The following is a 15,158-nucleotide window of genomic DNA, read 5'->3' as shown; positions in this document are numbered from 1 at the left end:
CTGGCCTCAACAATTGTACAATCAGCCCCAGGCCAGAGTAAAAGTCAATGGAACTTATACAGAGCCTTTTGCGATTAACAGGGGTACGAGACAGAGATGCTCTCTCTCTCTCCCCATTATTATTTGAGCTTTTTTTAGAACCTTTAGCTGTTAAGGTCCGCCACAACAATGTGGTTCAGGGGGTTTCTAAAGGGACAGCGGCCTAAAAATGTCAATGTTTGCCGATGACATTTTATTTACTCTGACGAATCCTATCCACTCCCTTACAGAAGTCCTACATGAGCTACGTACATTCGGAGCAGTGTCAGGGTTCACCTTAAATGTGGACAAATCCGAAATTTTAAATCTTACAGTACCGGAAAGAGAGCTAGTCATATTAAAGTCCTCCTTTCCCTTCCAATGGGCTAAAATGAAAATTAAATGTCTAGGTGTCCATATTAGTAACAATCCATCTGAGCTGTTTCAACTCAACTATCCCCCCCCCCTAATACGTAGAATATTTGACGACTTGGCTAGGTGGTCGGCACTCTATTTATCATGGTTTGGTAGAATCTCATCAGTAAAGATGAATGTACTCCCGAGATTGGGATATCTATTTCAAGCTCTCCCGATATACATTTCCACCACCATCCTCAAGACATGGCAACAGAGGATCTTCTCCTACATCTGGAGAAAGCGGCCACCTAGGGTATCTCAAGGGGTTCTATACTTGCCTAAATTGAGGGGTGGCTTAAGTGTTCCAAATTTACACTGGTACTACATGGCTGCGCAATTACTTGCTATAATTGACTAGAATAGGATGAGCGAACAGAAACAGTGAGTAACGATAGAACAATGTTTAATTGGGAAGATGCCACTTAAGTCCTTAGGGGCGGATTTTGAAAGAGTTATGCGCGTAACCCTTAAACCCCCCCCCCCCCCCCGCGCGCACACCGAGCCTATTTTGCATAGGATAGGCGGCACACGCAAGGCCTGGGACATGCATATGTCCCGGGACTTGCAAAAATGGGTGGGGCCGTGGTCCAGAGGTGTGGCCGAGTGTCCCGACACAGTGGCCTGTGTTGGGGCCTGCCGCACAGGCAGACAGCTGGCGTGCGCAAGTTACGCCTGCCAGAGGCAGGTGTAACTCAACAAAATAAGGTAGGGGGGATTTAGGTAGGGTTGGGGGGTGGGTTAGATAGGGGAAGGGATGGAAAGGTGGGGGGAATAAAAAAAAAGTTCCCTCCAAGGTCGCTCCGATTTCGGAGCAGTCTTGGAGGGAATGGGGAAAACCATTGGGCCTCCCCTAGGGCTCTGCGCGCGCAAGGTGCACATGTGTCACCGCCTTGCGCACGCCGACCCTGGATTTTATAACATGCACGCAGCAGCGCGCGCATGTTAGAAAATCGGGTGTACATTTGTGTGCGCCGGGTAGCGCGCACAAATGTACCCCCTGCGTGTAATTTAAAAAATCTGCCCCTTAGTGTGGCAACCTTGATCGTCCTGGCTTCCTATCAAATCTCTACTGCTGTCGACACAATCCACTTTGAAGGTATGGGAGCAATGGAGAACGAGATTGGTGGGTACTCGACACTATTTTTATAGTTCTCATGCTTATGCCAATTTGCGCTTTCCAGCAGGGAGGTAAACCAAAGCGTTTCATACATGGGAGGGGCTAGGTCTAACACATATGTCCCAGCTTTGGGCGGGAGATGGGCTATCCTCATTCTCCATTTTACAGGAGACCTATCACTTGTCGGAAGGTGATGTTTTTCCATATTTACAACTTAAACACTTTTTATTGGCGGAACAAGTGGGATGTGATCTCGCCATGGGGAAGACACAATTTGAACATTGGTACGACCAAGCTGCCAATTTCAAATGGGCGATCTACCATTTGTACAACTATGTAAATAAAGACCCCCCCCCCCCCCAAGAAAAACCGGCATATGTTAAAGCATGGGAGCGAGATTTAAATAGCGAGCAATCAGAGGACTCTTGGGACTCCATTTTTTTTCATACCAAAAAGAGTTCACCATATACTTCGTTAGCTGAGAATAGTTATAAGCTTCTGTTTACATAAATTCCAGCAGACGCAAGATCCACATTGTTGGAAAGAATGTGGTCAGATTGGGACTTACTTCCACTTGTGGTGGGCTTGCCCACGAGTAACCTCATTTTGGAATAGCAATACCCTTATTATTCAGTCTATCATTGGAGAAGGGGTGTCGCTCATGCTGGAAAAGGCATTATTGAACCTACCCTTAGAGGTCTCCTCAATAAAGGGCAGGACCGCACACTATATTATAATGGCAGCACGATGTGAGCTAGCACTTCTGTGGAGGTCTTGTACCATACCTACAGAGATGAATATAAGAGCGAGATTGTCCATGCTATGCTATTTCCATGAACAGGTTACAGTAGCTAAACATATAAGCCTCCGTCAGAAGCAGATTTGGCACCCTATCCATGACTGGCTGAATCGGGAGAAAGGAACTTGATAATATCGCCTAGTAACACCTTCCCATGTCTAGGTAGCAGGCCTACATCTGTAGCTCTACTATACACTTGTGATATGAGCATTTCTCTTTACTATCTGCTTCCAGCTCTGCCTTGGGGGAGGGAGGGAGGGAGGGAGGGGAGGATGGGGAGTAATTAAAACATGAAACTCGTGTGAAAGTATATACCTTTATTATATTTTTTGTGTTTCAAAATGACAAACGTTGTTTATATATACTGTTTGATGCTTACACTTTCAATAAAATTCTAAATTATAAATCTGTAAACATCATGTGTGATCCAACAGAATTGACTGAAGCAGCTCTACCTGACTTCCCCCATGGATTTCAATGACCCTAGCTGTTGGATTCATGGACCCTTTAGCCGACTGGGATAGATGAAGACTCACCGTGGAAGACCCACAGTAGATGTCGAAGCCGGGAGGTGGCACAGAGCAGGAGACCAGAGGGATCTTCACCACTGGAAGCCCAAGGTCCCCCCAGGAGGAGCCCGTGAGGACCCGAGTCACTTGGACTTACGTGCGGGCTCCTGTGGGCCGGTGTCTGAAGAGAAGAGTAGAGCTGAAGCCAGGAGGCCAACTGGAACTTCACCACTGGAAGCCCAAGGTCCCCCCGAGAGGAGCTTGTGAGGACCTGAGCCGCTTGGACTTAGGTGAGGCCTCCTGGATGAAAGCCGGAGTCAGGAACCAGTGGATGAAAGCCGGAGTCAGAAGCCAGGGACAAGCCGAAGTCAGAAGCCAGGAACAAGCCAAAGTCAGAATCCGCAACTAGCAAGTCAGGATGAGTGAACCTCATTGCAAGGCAAGGCATAGGCCTAGCTGCAGGGTTTAAATACCCCTGCAGTGTCTGTCATCATCAGTGTGCTGTTCTCCATCTTCCCGCGCTGGCCCCTTTAAATCCTGAGCCCCTGCGCGTGCGCACACCTGGGGGGGGGGGGGCCAGGTGTGGAGGATCGAAGGCATCTCCCTCGAGAAGGGAGTGCCGCGGCAGAAGCCGGGACGGGCCTTGCTGGCTGGGGAGGTGTTTCAGCAGCCCGGGCCGGCCCCGAGGTAGGTGGAGGGACCGGGGCACGGCCCGGAACCGTAACAGTACCCCCCCCCCCCCACCACCCCCTTCCCGGGGGCTTGGGCTTTGCAGGATGATCCAAGTGGAAATGGCGAAGAAGACCCTTGTCCAGGATGTTAGAGGCCGGTTCCCACGTATTCTCCTCGGGACTGTAGCCCTCCCAGGAAAGGAGGTACTCCCATTTATGATGATGGAACCATACATCCAAGACGTCCTTTACTTGGTAGACCGTGTCCTCCTGGGCCGCAGGAGTGGCAGGTTCAGGGATCTTGTTATGGAAGACGGACAAGACCAACGACTTGAGCAACGAGACATGAAAAATGTTATGAACCCTGAGCATAGAGGGAAAGTGGAGCCGGTGGTAGACCGCTCCCACCCGTTCCGTGATAGGGACCGGACCGATGTACCTTGGAGCCAAGCGCATCGAAGGAACCCGCAGGCAAAGGTGTTTTGTACTTAGCCATACCTTGTCCCCGGGAAGGAATGTTGGAGCTGGATGTCGCAGACGGTCCGCATACCTCTTCGCCGTGACTGCCGTGCATTGAAGTTTCTCCCAAGTAGAGCCCCAGAGGCTGTGTAGCTGTTGGGCTGTGAGCTGCACAGCCGGTGATGGGACTGCCAATGGCAAAGGCAAAGGAGGTCGGAGACTTCTCCCATAGACTGCCTGGAAGGGAGGCCTACCGGTGGCCGAATGCCTATGGTGGTTGTAGGAGAATTCTGCCCATGGAAGTAAAGCCACCCAATCATCTTGTAGGTCTCTCACGAAGGCTCGGAGGAAGGCTTTCAAGGTCCGGTTTGTGCGCTCCGCTTGGCCATTGCCTTGGGGATGAAAGGCGGTCGTGAAGTCCAACTGGACCCCAAATTTCTTGCAGAGTGCTCTCCAGTACTTAGCCGTGAACTGTGAGCCCCAGTCGGAGGCAATATGAAGAGGAAGTCCATGTAGGCGAAAGATGTGCTGAGCGAAAAGACTAGCGAGCTCAGGTGCCGTTGGTAACTTAATGAGGGGGACGAAGTGGGCCATCTTCGAAAACCTGTTGATCGTGACCCATATCACTGTTTTCCCTTCAGATGGTGGCACGTCCACGATAAAGTCGGTCGACAAATGGGTCCATGGCTCGGTGGGGATAGGCAATGGTTGAAGGAGCCCCCACGGACGACCAGTGTCTTTTGTCAAGCACAAGTCGGGCAGGAGCTGACGTAAAGACGAACATCTCTCCGGACCTGAGGCCACCAGTAATATTCGGTCAGCAGATCCAAGGTCCGAGCGACCCCCAAATGCCCTGCGGTCAAAGAGTCATGAGCCCATGACAACACCTTCTTGCGCAGGCGAATTGGTATGACCGTCTTACTCATAGGAACCGCCTCGGAAGCTGCATGAAGGATTTTGGCTGGATCGAGGATATAATGGGGCGGATCAGGGTTATCCTCTGTTTCAGCCGTGCGTGAGAGGGTGTCAGCTCTAATGTTCTTGGAGGCTGGCCTGTACCGGAGGAGGAAATTGAACCGGCTATAGAAGAGCGACCATCGGGCTTGTCGAGAATTAAGGCGTTGGGCTCGGCACAAGGATTCCAGGTTCTTGTGGTCTTTATAGACGATCACGGGGTATTGGGCCCCCCCCCCCCCTCCAGCCACTGCCGCCACTCTTCCAGTGCAAGCTTTGATGGCCAGGAGCTCCTTATCGCCGATACTGTAATTTCTCTCCGCCGGAGAGAATTTTCGAGAATAATATGAACATGGTAGGGGTTTGCCTTTGGTGGATAACTGGCTCAGGACAGCCCCTACCGCAAGATCAGATGCGTCTACCTCCACAATGAACTGATGCTGCGGATTTGGATGGTGGAGACAGACATCAAGGATAAAGGCTTCCTTCAGCCTCTGAAAGCATATATTGCCATCGGGGACCAATTCTTCGCATCGGCATCCTTCCTGGTAAGCGGTGCCACCATCCAGGAGTAATGGGGTATGAACTGGCGGTAGAAATTAGCGAAGCCTAGGAAGTGTTGTAGGACCTTGACCCCTACCAGCTGTGGCCAATCCCAAATGGCCGCCACCTTATCAGGGTCCATGTGGAAGCCCGTGGATGACACTATATATCCGAGGAACGGCAAGGATTCCTGCTCGAACTGGCACTTCTCTAACTTGGCAAAGAGACGATTGTCTCGGAGTTTCTACAGCACTTGCTGCACTTGTACGCGGTGCATAGACAAGTCTTTCGAATACACCAATACATTGTCGAGGTATACTATGACAGAGGTGTGCAACATGTCCCTCAAGACCTCATTCATAAGGTTCTGAAAGACCGCAGGGGCATTGCATAAGCCGAAGGGCATGACCAAATATTCATAGTGCCCGTCTCTAGTATTGAATGCGGTCTTACATTTGTCGTCGGGTCATATGCGTACCAAATTATATGCACCCCGGAGGTCCAGCTTGGTAAAGACCTTAGCCCCTTGAAGCCAGTCTAGTAATTCAGGAATCAGAGGCAAAGGGTTCCTGTCCCATTGTGTGATGGCGTTGAGGCTGTGGTAGTCGATGCAGGGTCGGAATGACCCATCCTTCTTGGCCACAAAGAAGAACCCGGCCCCGGTGGGGGAATTAGAGGGCTGAATGAAGCCTCTGTCCAAATTTTCCTGAATGAATGCTGACATGGCCCGAGTTTCTGGGAGTGACAAGGGGTAGACCCGTCCCCTAGGAGGCGTAGTGCCCGGGATCAGGTTTATGGCACAGTCATAGGGCCAGTGTTCCGGAAGGAGTTCAGTTTTCTCCTTAGAGAAGACGTTTTCATAATCTTGGTACTGTGGCGGGAGTGCCATGGGTGTGGTCAGGAGAGGCACACTGGGACGAGGGATACCTGTCAGCAGGAGTCAAAACAAGGTGGACCCCAGGATGCAATCTGAAGAGTATCCCAATGTATAACTGGGGCATGTTTCTGCAGTCAGGGCAAGCCTAAGATGATAGGGTGAATGGACCTCTCCAGTATAAGAAACGAGATTTCTTCCACGTGTAGGAGACCAGTGCGAAAAATGAAGGGCTTGGTGCAGGTAGAAATACTCCCCGGGAGGAGAGTACCGTGAATCGAAGATACCCGGATTGGAGGAATTCGGGGTTGGACCCCAATCTGCAACTGTTGGACGAGGTCTGCGAGGATGAAATTCCCTCCCGCTCCGGAGTCGATCAAAGCCAGCATATCAAAGGTACCCCCGGGGTAGATGAGGGTAACAGGTACGGTGGATGAGGAGGCAGAACTTATATTACCTAGGGTCAGCTCCTCAATGATCCCTAGGTTCTGGCGTTTCCTGGCTGCTCACCACATCGGGCTAGGAAGTGCCCCTTGCCACCGCAATATAGGCACAGACATTGAGTGCAGCGCCGTCTTCTCTCTTCCTGCGAGATTGGACCTCGACCCAACTGCATAGGTTCTATGCCTTGGTCTCCGGAAGAAGCAGAGGAGGAGGGTACCAGTCAGGCAAATGTGGACCCAGAGTTACTGGGTTTACGACTGGACCACCCTTCCCGAAAACAACGTTGGATTCGGCAGTCCACCCGTCCAGCCAGATCAATCAGTCTATTCAGTTCATCTGGGAGGTCCCTCGCCGCTAGTTCGTCTTGGAGTCTTGAAGAGATCCCTTCCAAGAATATGCCGCGGAAGCTGTCGTCCCTCCAGTCTAGCTCGGCTGCCAGGGTATGGAATTCCACCACATACTCTGCAAGGGACCGATTGCCTTCGCATAACTGGAGTAGCTCAGAGGCGGCAGTGGGTCTGCGAGAAGGCTCGTCGAAGATATTTCGAAAGGCCGAAACAAACTGTTCCAGATTCTTAAGAAGGGGATCTTTACGCTCCCATAGCAGAGAGGCCCAGGCCAGGGGCTTCCCGTCCAACAAAGAAATAATATAACTGGTCTTGATCTGATCCGTAGAAAACTGGGAAGGCAGCAGATTGAATCGGATGAAACATTGATTGAGGAATCCGCGGCAGTACTTCGCTTCCCCCGAGTACCGTGAGGGTGCCGGCAGCTGTGTGGGCATTGCCGGTCCAGGATCGGCCGCGGCAACTGGTGCAAGAGATACAAGTGCAGGTGTTCCATCAATATGATTGGCCAGTCTGTCTACTGTCACCATCAGAGCATCAAGACAGACTTGCTGTTGCTGCAAATGTTGGGCAATTCTGGGGATGGCCTTTAAGCCCGCCACGTCTGCCGGGGTCATGGCCTTGCAAACTATTGGATTCGTGGACCCTTGAGCCGGCTGGGACAGATGAAGACTCACCGTGGGAAGACCCACAGTGGATGTCGAAGCCAGGAGGCAGCACAGGGCAGGAGACCGGAGGGATCTTCACCACTGGAAGCCTGAGGTCCCCCCAGGAGGAGCCAGTGAGGACCCAAGCCACTTGGACTTACGTGCAGTCTGCTGTGGGCCGGTGTCTGAAGAGAAGTTCCAGAGGATTGAGAAGAGTAGAGCTGAAGCCAGGAGGCCAACTGGAACTTCACCACTGGAAGCCCGCAGTCCCCCCAAGAGGAGCTCGTGAGGACCCGAGCCACTTGGACTTAGGCGAGGCCTCCTGGATGAAAGCCGGAGTCAGAAGCCAGTGGACAAAAGCCGGAGTCAGAAGCCAGGGATAAGCCGAAGTCAGAATCCGCAACTAGCAACTCAGGACAAGTGAACCTCGTTGCAAGGCAAGGCATAGGCCTAGCTGCAGGATTTAAATACCCCTGCAGCATCTGACATCATCAGTGGGCTGTTCTCCATCTTCCCGCACTGACCCTTTTAAATCCTGAGCCCCTTAACGCATGCACACCTAGGGGGTGGGGCCAGGTGCGGAGGATCGACGGTGTCTCCCTCGAGGAGGGAGCGCAACGGCAGAAGCCAGGACGGATCTTGCCGTCCAGAGAGGCGTTTCAGCGGCCTGGGCCAGCTCCAAGGTAGGTGGAGGGACCGGGGCATGGCCCGGGACCGTAACACTAGCTTCTAGTTTAATACTTTCAAGCAGAAGCCATTTGGCAAATGGGTACATAAAACAGTATGGGAGAGGTTTCAGCTGACCAGTCTGTTCTCAGATCCCAGAAGAAATTTCCAGATATTGGGATTATTATGGAGTTTTTTAAATCATTATTATTTCCCTCTCCCTCTAGAAAAACAGTCTTGAGAAAACTTTCTTCCAAGCTGGTACTAACACTGAGATCTTTACAATGGAAATGTATAGGAGAAGTTGCAAAAGGGATGGCATCTCTGTTTTTACATAGCTAATAGGTGTATCCTTCTGCCCATTCCTTCTATGGATGGATGCAGTGAGTAAGCCCTTCAGCAGAAAATTTGCATGCATTTTCATATACAGGAATTATGGGTAATTGAAATTGCAGTTCCTTGGGTATCAATTTTTCACTAATTTGCCTTCCAGTGTTCTATTTAATAATTGCATGTCTAAACAGGGATTTGGAAAGGGCTTATATTACAAATATGTTGATCTTGTTGATTAAAAATGTCATTTTTGTATTTTAAAACAGTCACTCCATATGAGTATGGTGTGAAGAGTCAAGCTCAGTCATCAAGAACTGATTACAGCCTGCAGATTTATGTGGACTGTGATAAAATTACCCAATATAAGACCAAATGTACTAAGCAGTTTTATCATGGATGCAAAATGGGAGAAAAACCATAGTGAATCTTGCCCTAGGTACAAAATATATTTTGTGTTAAATATTTTTCATTAACTTCACAGGAATAATACATGGAGATCTTTTTTAGAAATGTAGCAAGCTAATATAAACCAGGTTCCTGCTTATCATGTGTTGGAGTCTTACAATGTGGACCGAGCTGTGTCTGGATCTGAGTGATGTGTTTTGGACCTGCCCAAAAGGGGTTTTCAACCTTGCAGAGACTGCAAGCCACCACAGCCAAGGTGAAGGAATATAAAAATACGTCAGAACCCCTGTGTGCTCTCCTGTGAATGACAAATGTTCTGCAAGAACCAACATCCAGCACTCACAGTGTTAACCATTTGGGAAAAGGGCTTTACTGTTAATCCTGCCCAGAGAACAGCACTACATAGCCAACAGAGGAGGAAGCCAAAGGAATGCTGGGAGACCATTTAAGGTAGAAAAGGCTAATTTTGATTGGCTCTGTTTGTGTGTGAGGGGTGGGGATGGCTAGGAGTTGGAGCCAGGAGCCAGGAAGAGAGGAGTGCATCTGGAAGCTCTGCAATCAGTTCTTCTCCTGAAGAACTAATTAACAAGAGGGAGAGGCAGAAGGCTGCACTCTGAGGAAACAGAGAGACAGTTGTTCCTGCTTCATAGCCAAGCTACATGTAAAATCCCAAGAAGGGACAGAGGAGCCAGGAGCTGAGAGACACAGAGTCTTTCTTCCTAGAGATATCCAGGCCCAAGAGCACATGGCTGGATCACCCTCCTAAGAGACTGAATTAAGTAATCTAAACCTTGCACAGAGAGTATTTTAGCAGAGGAGGGATAAGGTTTATTTCCTTGCTTTTTGTCCCCAAATTCACTATCTAATTTTAATCGCTTCAGCCTTTCAGCCGAAGTCTAGCATAAACCCCTTGCTGGCAGACACTGGGCAAGAAAAACTTGTGGACTGTGGTCTTTCTGTAGGAAACTGAAACCTGGCCCGCTTTCTGTTTAGTACCAAGCAAACCATTTGGGGAAGCTCCTCAGGAAAGAGAGACCTTTCACACAATGCAATGCTCCTCTGTTTGGTTTGTCATTTTCTTGATTTTTTTTTCCATACAATTTTGTGTTTAGGACAGAGTGCACACTGTACAAACTGGTGACATTGGGGAGGATCTGTTCCTGCTCCCCTCCTTCTTTTCTTTTTTTTTTTTTTTTTTAGTACTGAGGGGTAAAGACAATTTTTGAAAGCTGTGTACTTGACTGTCTTCCCCCCTAGACACATCTTTCTCTATTAGCGTTCCTTATTTTTTTTTTTACTATCCACATGAGTATGTTGGTTGCCCTGGCTAATGGGCGACACCCAGTGTTAATTTTGCATTGCTTGATCCAAAATAAGAAAACTGCAAGTTTATATTGTACTTCAATATTGTACTTTTCCTATTTCATGTTCTGGTTGGATTTACTGTCTATTTACACAATACTAGTAAAAGGGTTAATTATTCTTTTATTCTGGTGTGATGATTTTATCTGGTCTCTGGTACCACAAGTGAGAGGTTGTTTGGGAAGGGCACAGGATTGTGGTAGCTCGGCGACCGGGACCCCGTCTCATCCCCCACTCAGACTACAAACCTGAAAATAAATCATATTAGTAAATATAATTTCTCGTGTGGTACTCCCCACCCCAAGTATAGAGGTAATTCATAGTCCAGACCGGGAGGGGGGGCACACGATATTGTGTGCAAAATGTATTGCATATTGATGCCTAAGTAATACCATCTCTGGCAGAAGGTAAACTTGCATAGTGTTAATAAAAAATAAAACTTTATATCTCTAAACTGAATTGCAAACTGAAGAAAAAATGGGTTAGGGCTTTTTTTCAGTCTTTAATTGAGCTCTAGCACTATACACGTACATTCATAACTATGTGAGCATTTTCCTTATTTTTAAACCCTCTCCCCTTTTCACCTCACCCAGCCATTGCAGAAACAGTCCTTCCTCCTTTCCCTCCAGAACCTGGTATGCATGGACCCTGAGTCTGATCATTAGGCGTTGATGCTGTTTGATGGTCGAGACTCATCTCCCCTGTGAATGTTAAAGGCGAAAGATACAATCTGTGTGATGTGTTTGTAAATTATGTAGTCAGAATTGTGATTGGAGTTAGCCAAAAACAGGCATTTCACAATAGCAGCCGGGCTGTCATTACTCTGCAATCTTTACAAAGGTAGCTTATTTGAGAATCTGCAAATAGGAGAAATGCATCCTATGAACTCGAATGCCTCAAGTGCCTGACAGAGAGCAGGCTGACTACTACCACTGAAGACTAGGCTCTCTTTCCTCTGCTTTCTCTTCTCTTATTCTTTGGCCCCATTTTTCTCACCCTCTTCTCTTCCCTCTGTCCATCACTATACTTTTCTGTCCCAGTGGCTCTCCCACTTCTCTTCCTTCCCCTGTCACAAATTCACCCACGTATCTAAACGTAAACAACATTTTCTGTATTTAATAACAAGCACACATTGTATAACATCATCCTTGTTCATTTGAGTATATACCAGTTTACACTAGTATCACATACATATGTTATTATGTTCCGTAGTGAAATCAGTTGGCATGTACCAACTCCTGTTTTGCAATTCTCCACATGCCCTCCTACTCGCTGGAAATAGAAATGGTACATTGCGTAGGAGGCACTGCTGCTTTCAGACCTTTATTAAGTTGATATGGTTTCAGTGGACCAGATTGTTCCAGAGTATTTTTATGACAGTCTGAAATGTGAATTATTTTTGTATAAGGAGATGCATTTAAGAGTTTGGCATGCTGTGCATAACATAGTAACATAGTAAATGACGGCAGATAAAGAACAATTGCTCCATCCAGTCTGCCCAGTTATACCTATCTGTGCTGCAAAGAATATATATTCCAACTCCCACCTATAGAAGTTTGATCATTTGTAGGATATTACTCCTTATCTAAGTCAGTATTATCTTCCTCATCGATTCTTTACCCTTCTGGATAGATGAGCTAACAAGTTCCCATATTTAATCCAACTGCGGCAAGAATGCTGCCAACACCTTCTTCTCCTGCTCCTGCACCTCTCTACAAGTTTGCACGCACATGGCTGCACTATTAAAGAAAGCCCTGTGGGGGAAAAACTCTTTGGGGTGCTCCCTGATGACATCACTAGCACCAGGATATTTAAAGGACAATCCAGCCCTGACTTCTTGCCTCAGTAACAGGTCCTCCTGCCTTGCAGTGAATGTTACTTCTCTCTGTGCCTTGTCTCGCTGTTCCTGTGCCTGCCTCATTATCCTGCTGTCTTGCCCTGCCTTGTCTGTGCCCTTGTTCTACCTCCATTGCCTTGCCTTGTCCGTCTTCCCCTATCTTGTGCCTCAGTGTTTAGTCTTCATCTGTCTTGGCCTGATTCTCCAGTTCTGACCTTTGCCTTGGATTCTGACTTTTTCTGCTCGCTGCCTGCCCTAACCCCTGGTCTGTGTTGCAATCTTCACTTCCCGACAGCTTCACTCCGCCTACTTTTCCTTTCTTGCGGCTTCTCCTGCTCTTGATGGACGCCTGGCTGCCGCGGCGTCCGCCTGCCATCCTCTCCAGCGTCCCCGGACCAGCTTGGGCGCTGCCTACCGCCATGTTCTTCAGGTACCTTAGGGCGTGCACGCCGCTCAGCCCTCATTCTTATTTCCTCATTGGCGCGTTCCTCTGGGGCGTCCCCCTGTGATGACGTCACACTGCCCGGATATTTAAGCCTACTGTTTATTGCTAGCCATTGAGTTAGCAAGTGTGATCTTACGGATGGGATTCGCTCTCCGTACCCAGCTACTCTGCCTTCCAACTTCCATTGGACTCTTTCTGCTAACGGGGGCCTCTTTGCTTCTTTGCTCCTCGGGGGCCTCTTTGCTTCTTTCAGGTCGCTATCAGGTAACCGGTACTCGCTCCTCAAGGGCCCATGTTCCCTGACTCGCTGCCTGTGTTCATCTCCTCTTCTACTTGGAAGAATTCGCTACAGACACCATCAGTGAGTACTACTATCATCCACTCCTCAGAGCTGTCTCCCTGGAACCAGGTACTTGCTCCTCGAGGGCCTGCCTCCGTTCCAGCGCCAGTGCCATCTCCTACGTGGAACCGCTGTGTGAGTACTTTGCCAACAAGTCTCTCTGCCTCCAGGGATCTGGTACTCGCTCCTCGAGGGCCAGCTCTCCCTATCTCGGGGCTTCTCCATATTTGGGACTCTGTGAATGTCTATTGTACTCACTATCTCAGTTCTCTCCACTACAGCACTGCTACCGGAGGAACCGCTGTTCCAGCGCCCTGGGGAATACTAGCCCAGCTGGGCTGCATCTTCTACTCACTACTGCCACCTCTGGTGGTTTCTCAAACTGTCTAAATAAAGAACTATCTGTGTTTTTGTGTCTAGAGCTGAGCCTGACCTGTGGCCCCTCACTGGACTTCCCCCCGTGGGCGTGGTCAGCTACCACAGTGGCCAAGGGTCCACCCAAACCTCACTAACTATAACAGTCTGGACCTGGAAATAGTCTGTTCACTGCCTGCCCTGATCTTTGGCCTGAACCCGGACTTTGTCTACTCACTGCCTGCCCTGACCACTGCCCATACCTGCACTCTCTTTGACCCCTCCCTTAGGAACAATGGCCTAAGCCCTACAGGTCCCTGGAACCTAAAGGCTGAACCTGTGGGGAATGGGGCTGCTACAGTTGAAACTCTATCCCAGTCCCAGTAAAAGCGTGTCTACTAGCATTTGGCGTGAGCCTAGTAGTTTCACCTACTAGACTTCGTCAACCACACCACAACCAAAGGCTCACAACCATGACACAGAGTGGTCCTAGATAAATATAGTAAACCAATAGGTACAATGAACAGTATGTACATATATTATTTATTTAGATTTTTATATTTTGCTTTTCACCACTTCAAAGTGTACATCAAAGTGGATTACATTCAGGTATTATGGGTATTTCCCTATCCCCACAGGGCGTACAATCTAATTTTGTACTTGAGGCAACGGAATGTAAAGTGACTTACTGAAGGTCATAAGGAGCGACAGTGGGATTTAAATGCTGATTTCAGTGGGTCGTATCCTGCTGCTCTAACCACTAGGCTACTCCTCCTACAGTACCTATAAAACATTTAAATTAAAATAGCCTTCAGAGCCATAAAAGAAAAAGGTCCTGTTCATACCAAGACCATAATTTATATGGTAGAAGAGACAACACATAGGGCCAGTCCACTGCAGCTCTTCTCCCAGTCCTAACTCATGAATAGTGACAAATTTGTTGGTGCCCTTTTTTCCTTGGGATCCATCTTTTATTTCATTATGACATCACATTCACTAATTATGACTGGCTGTTTTCTGACTTGATTATTGCTGTATGTCCTATTAATGCATAAAGTTGTGGTCTAAAGCTGACTTGCAGTTATATTTTCTTATAAGCAAGCTTTTCCTAAATTAGCTGAAAGTTGATACATTTTGCTAAACTAGATAGCCAACTGCTGGGTTTGTACTTCAATATATGGCCCTGCCCAAAGTTTCCTTAAGGCCTAATTATTATTATTTTTTTAAATAAATCCTTTTTATTGGACAATAAAATGATAACAAAACAATCATCAGAACAAGTATTTTCATTGTATCCAGCATTAAAGCATCTCCAAGTATTCAAATAACAAGCATACAAAATAAACCTAGCGTTTAACCACACTGCTTCCACATATGCCTATAAGTGCCCACCAGAAGTGATTCTTCATACTGGCAGGACACTTAATAACGAAAGGATACACTAGATTTAATGGAAAGCACGCCATAATGCACATCCCTCCCCACACCCCTTATTTATAGGATCCTTGAGGAGCTAAGGAAATATATAACAAGCACCATCAATTGCCCTCGCTAGTCACAGAAAGAAGAAAGAGAGGAAGCAACCTAATCAGTAGCTACGCCATTCAAAATCAGACT

This window comes from Rhinatrema bivittatum, chromosome 4 (genome assembly GCF_901001135.1).
Source record: "Rhinatrema bivittatum chromosome 4, aRhiBiv1.1, whole genome shotgun sequence".
NCBI classification, from domain to species: domain Eukaryota; kingdom Metazoa; phylum Chordata; class Amphibia; order Gymnophiona; family Rhinatrematidae; genus Rhinatrema; species Rhinatrema bivittatum.
The sequence above is the reverse complement of the archived record's forward strand: the minus strand, read 5'-3'. Positions refer to the sequence as shown.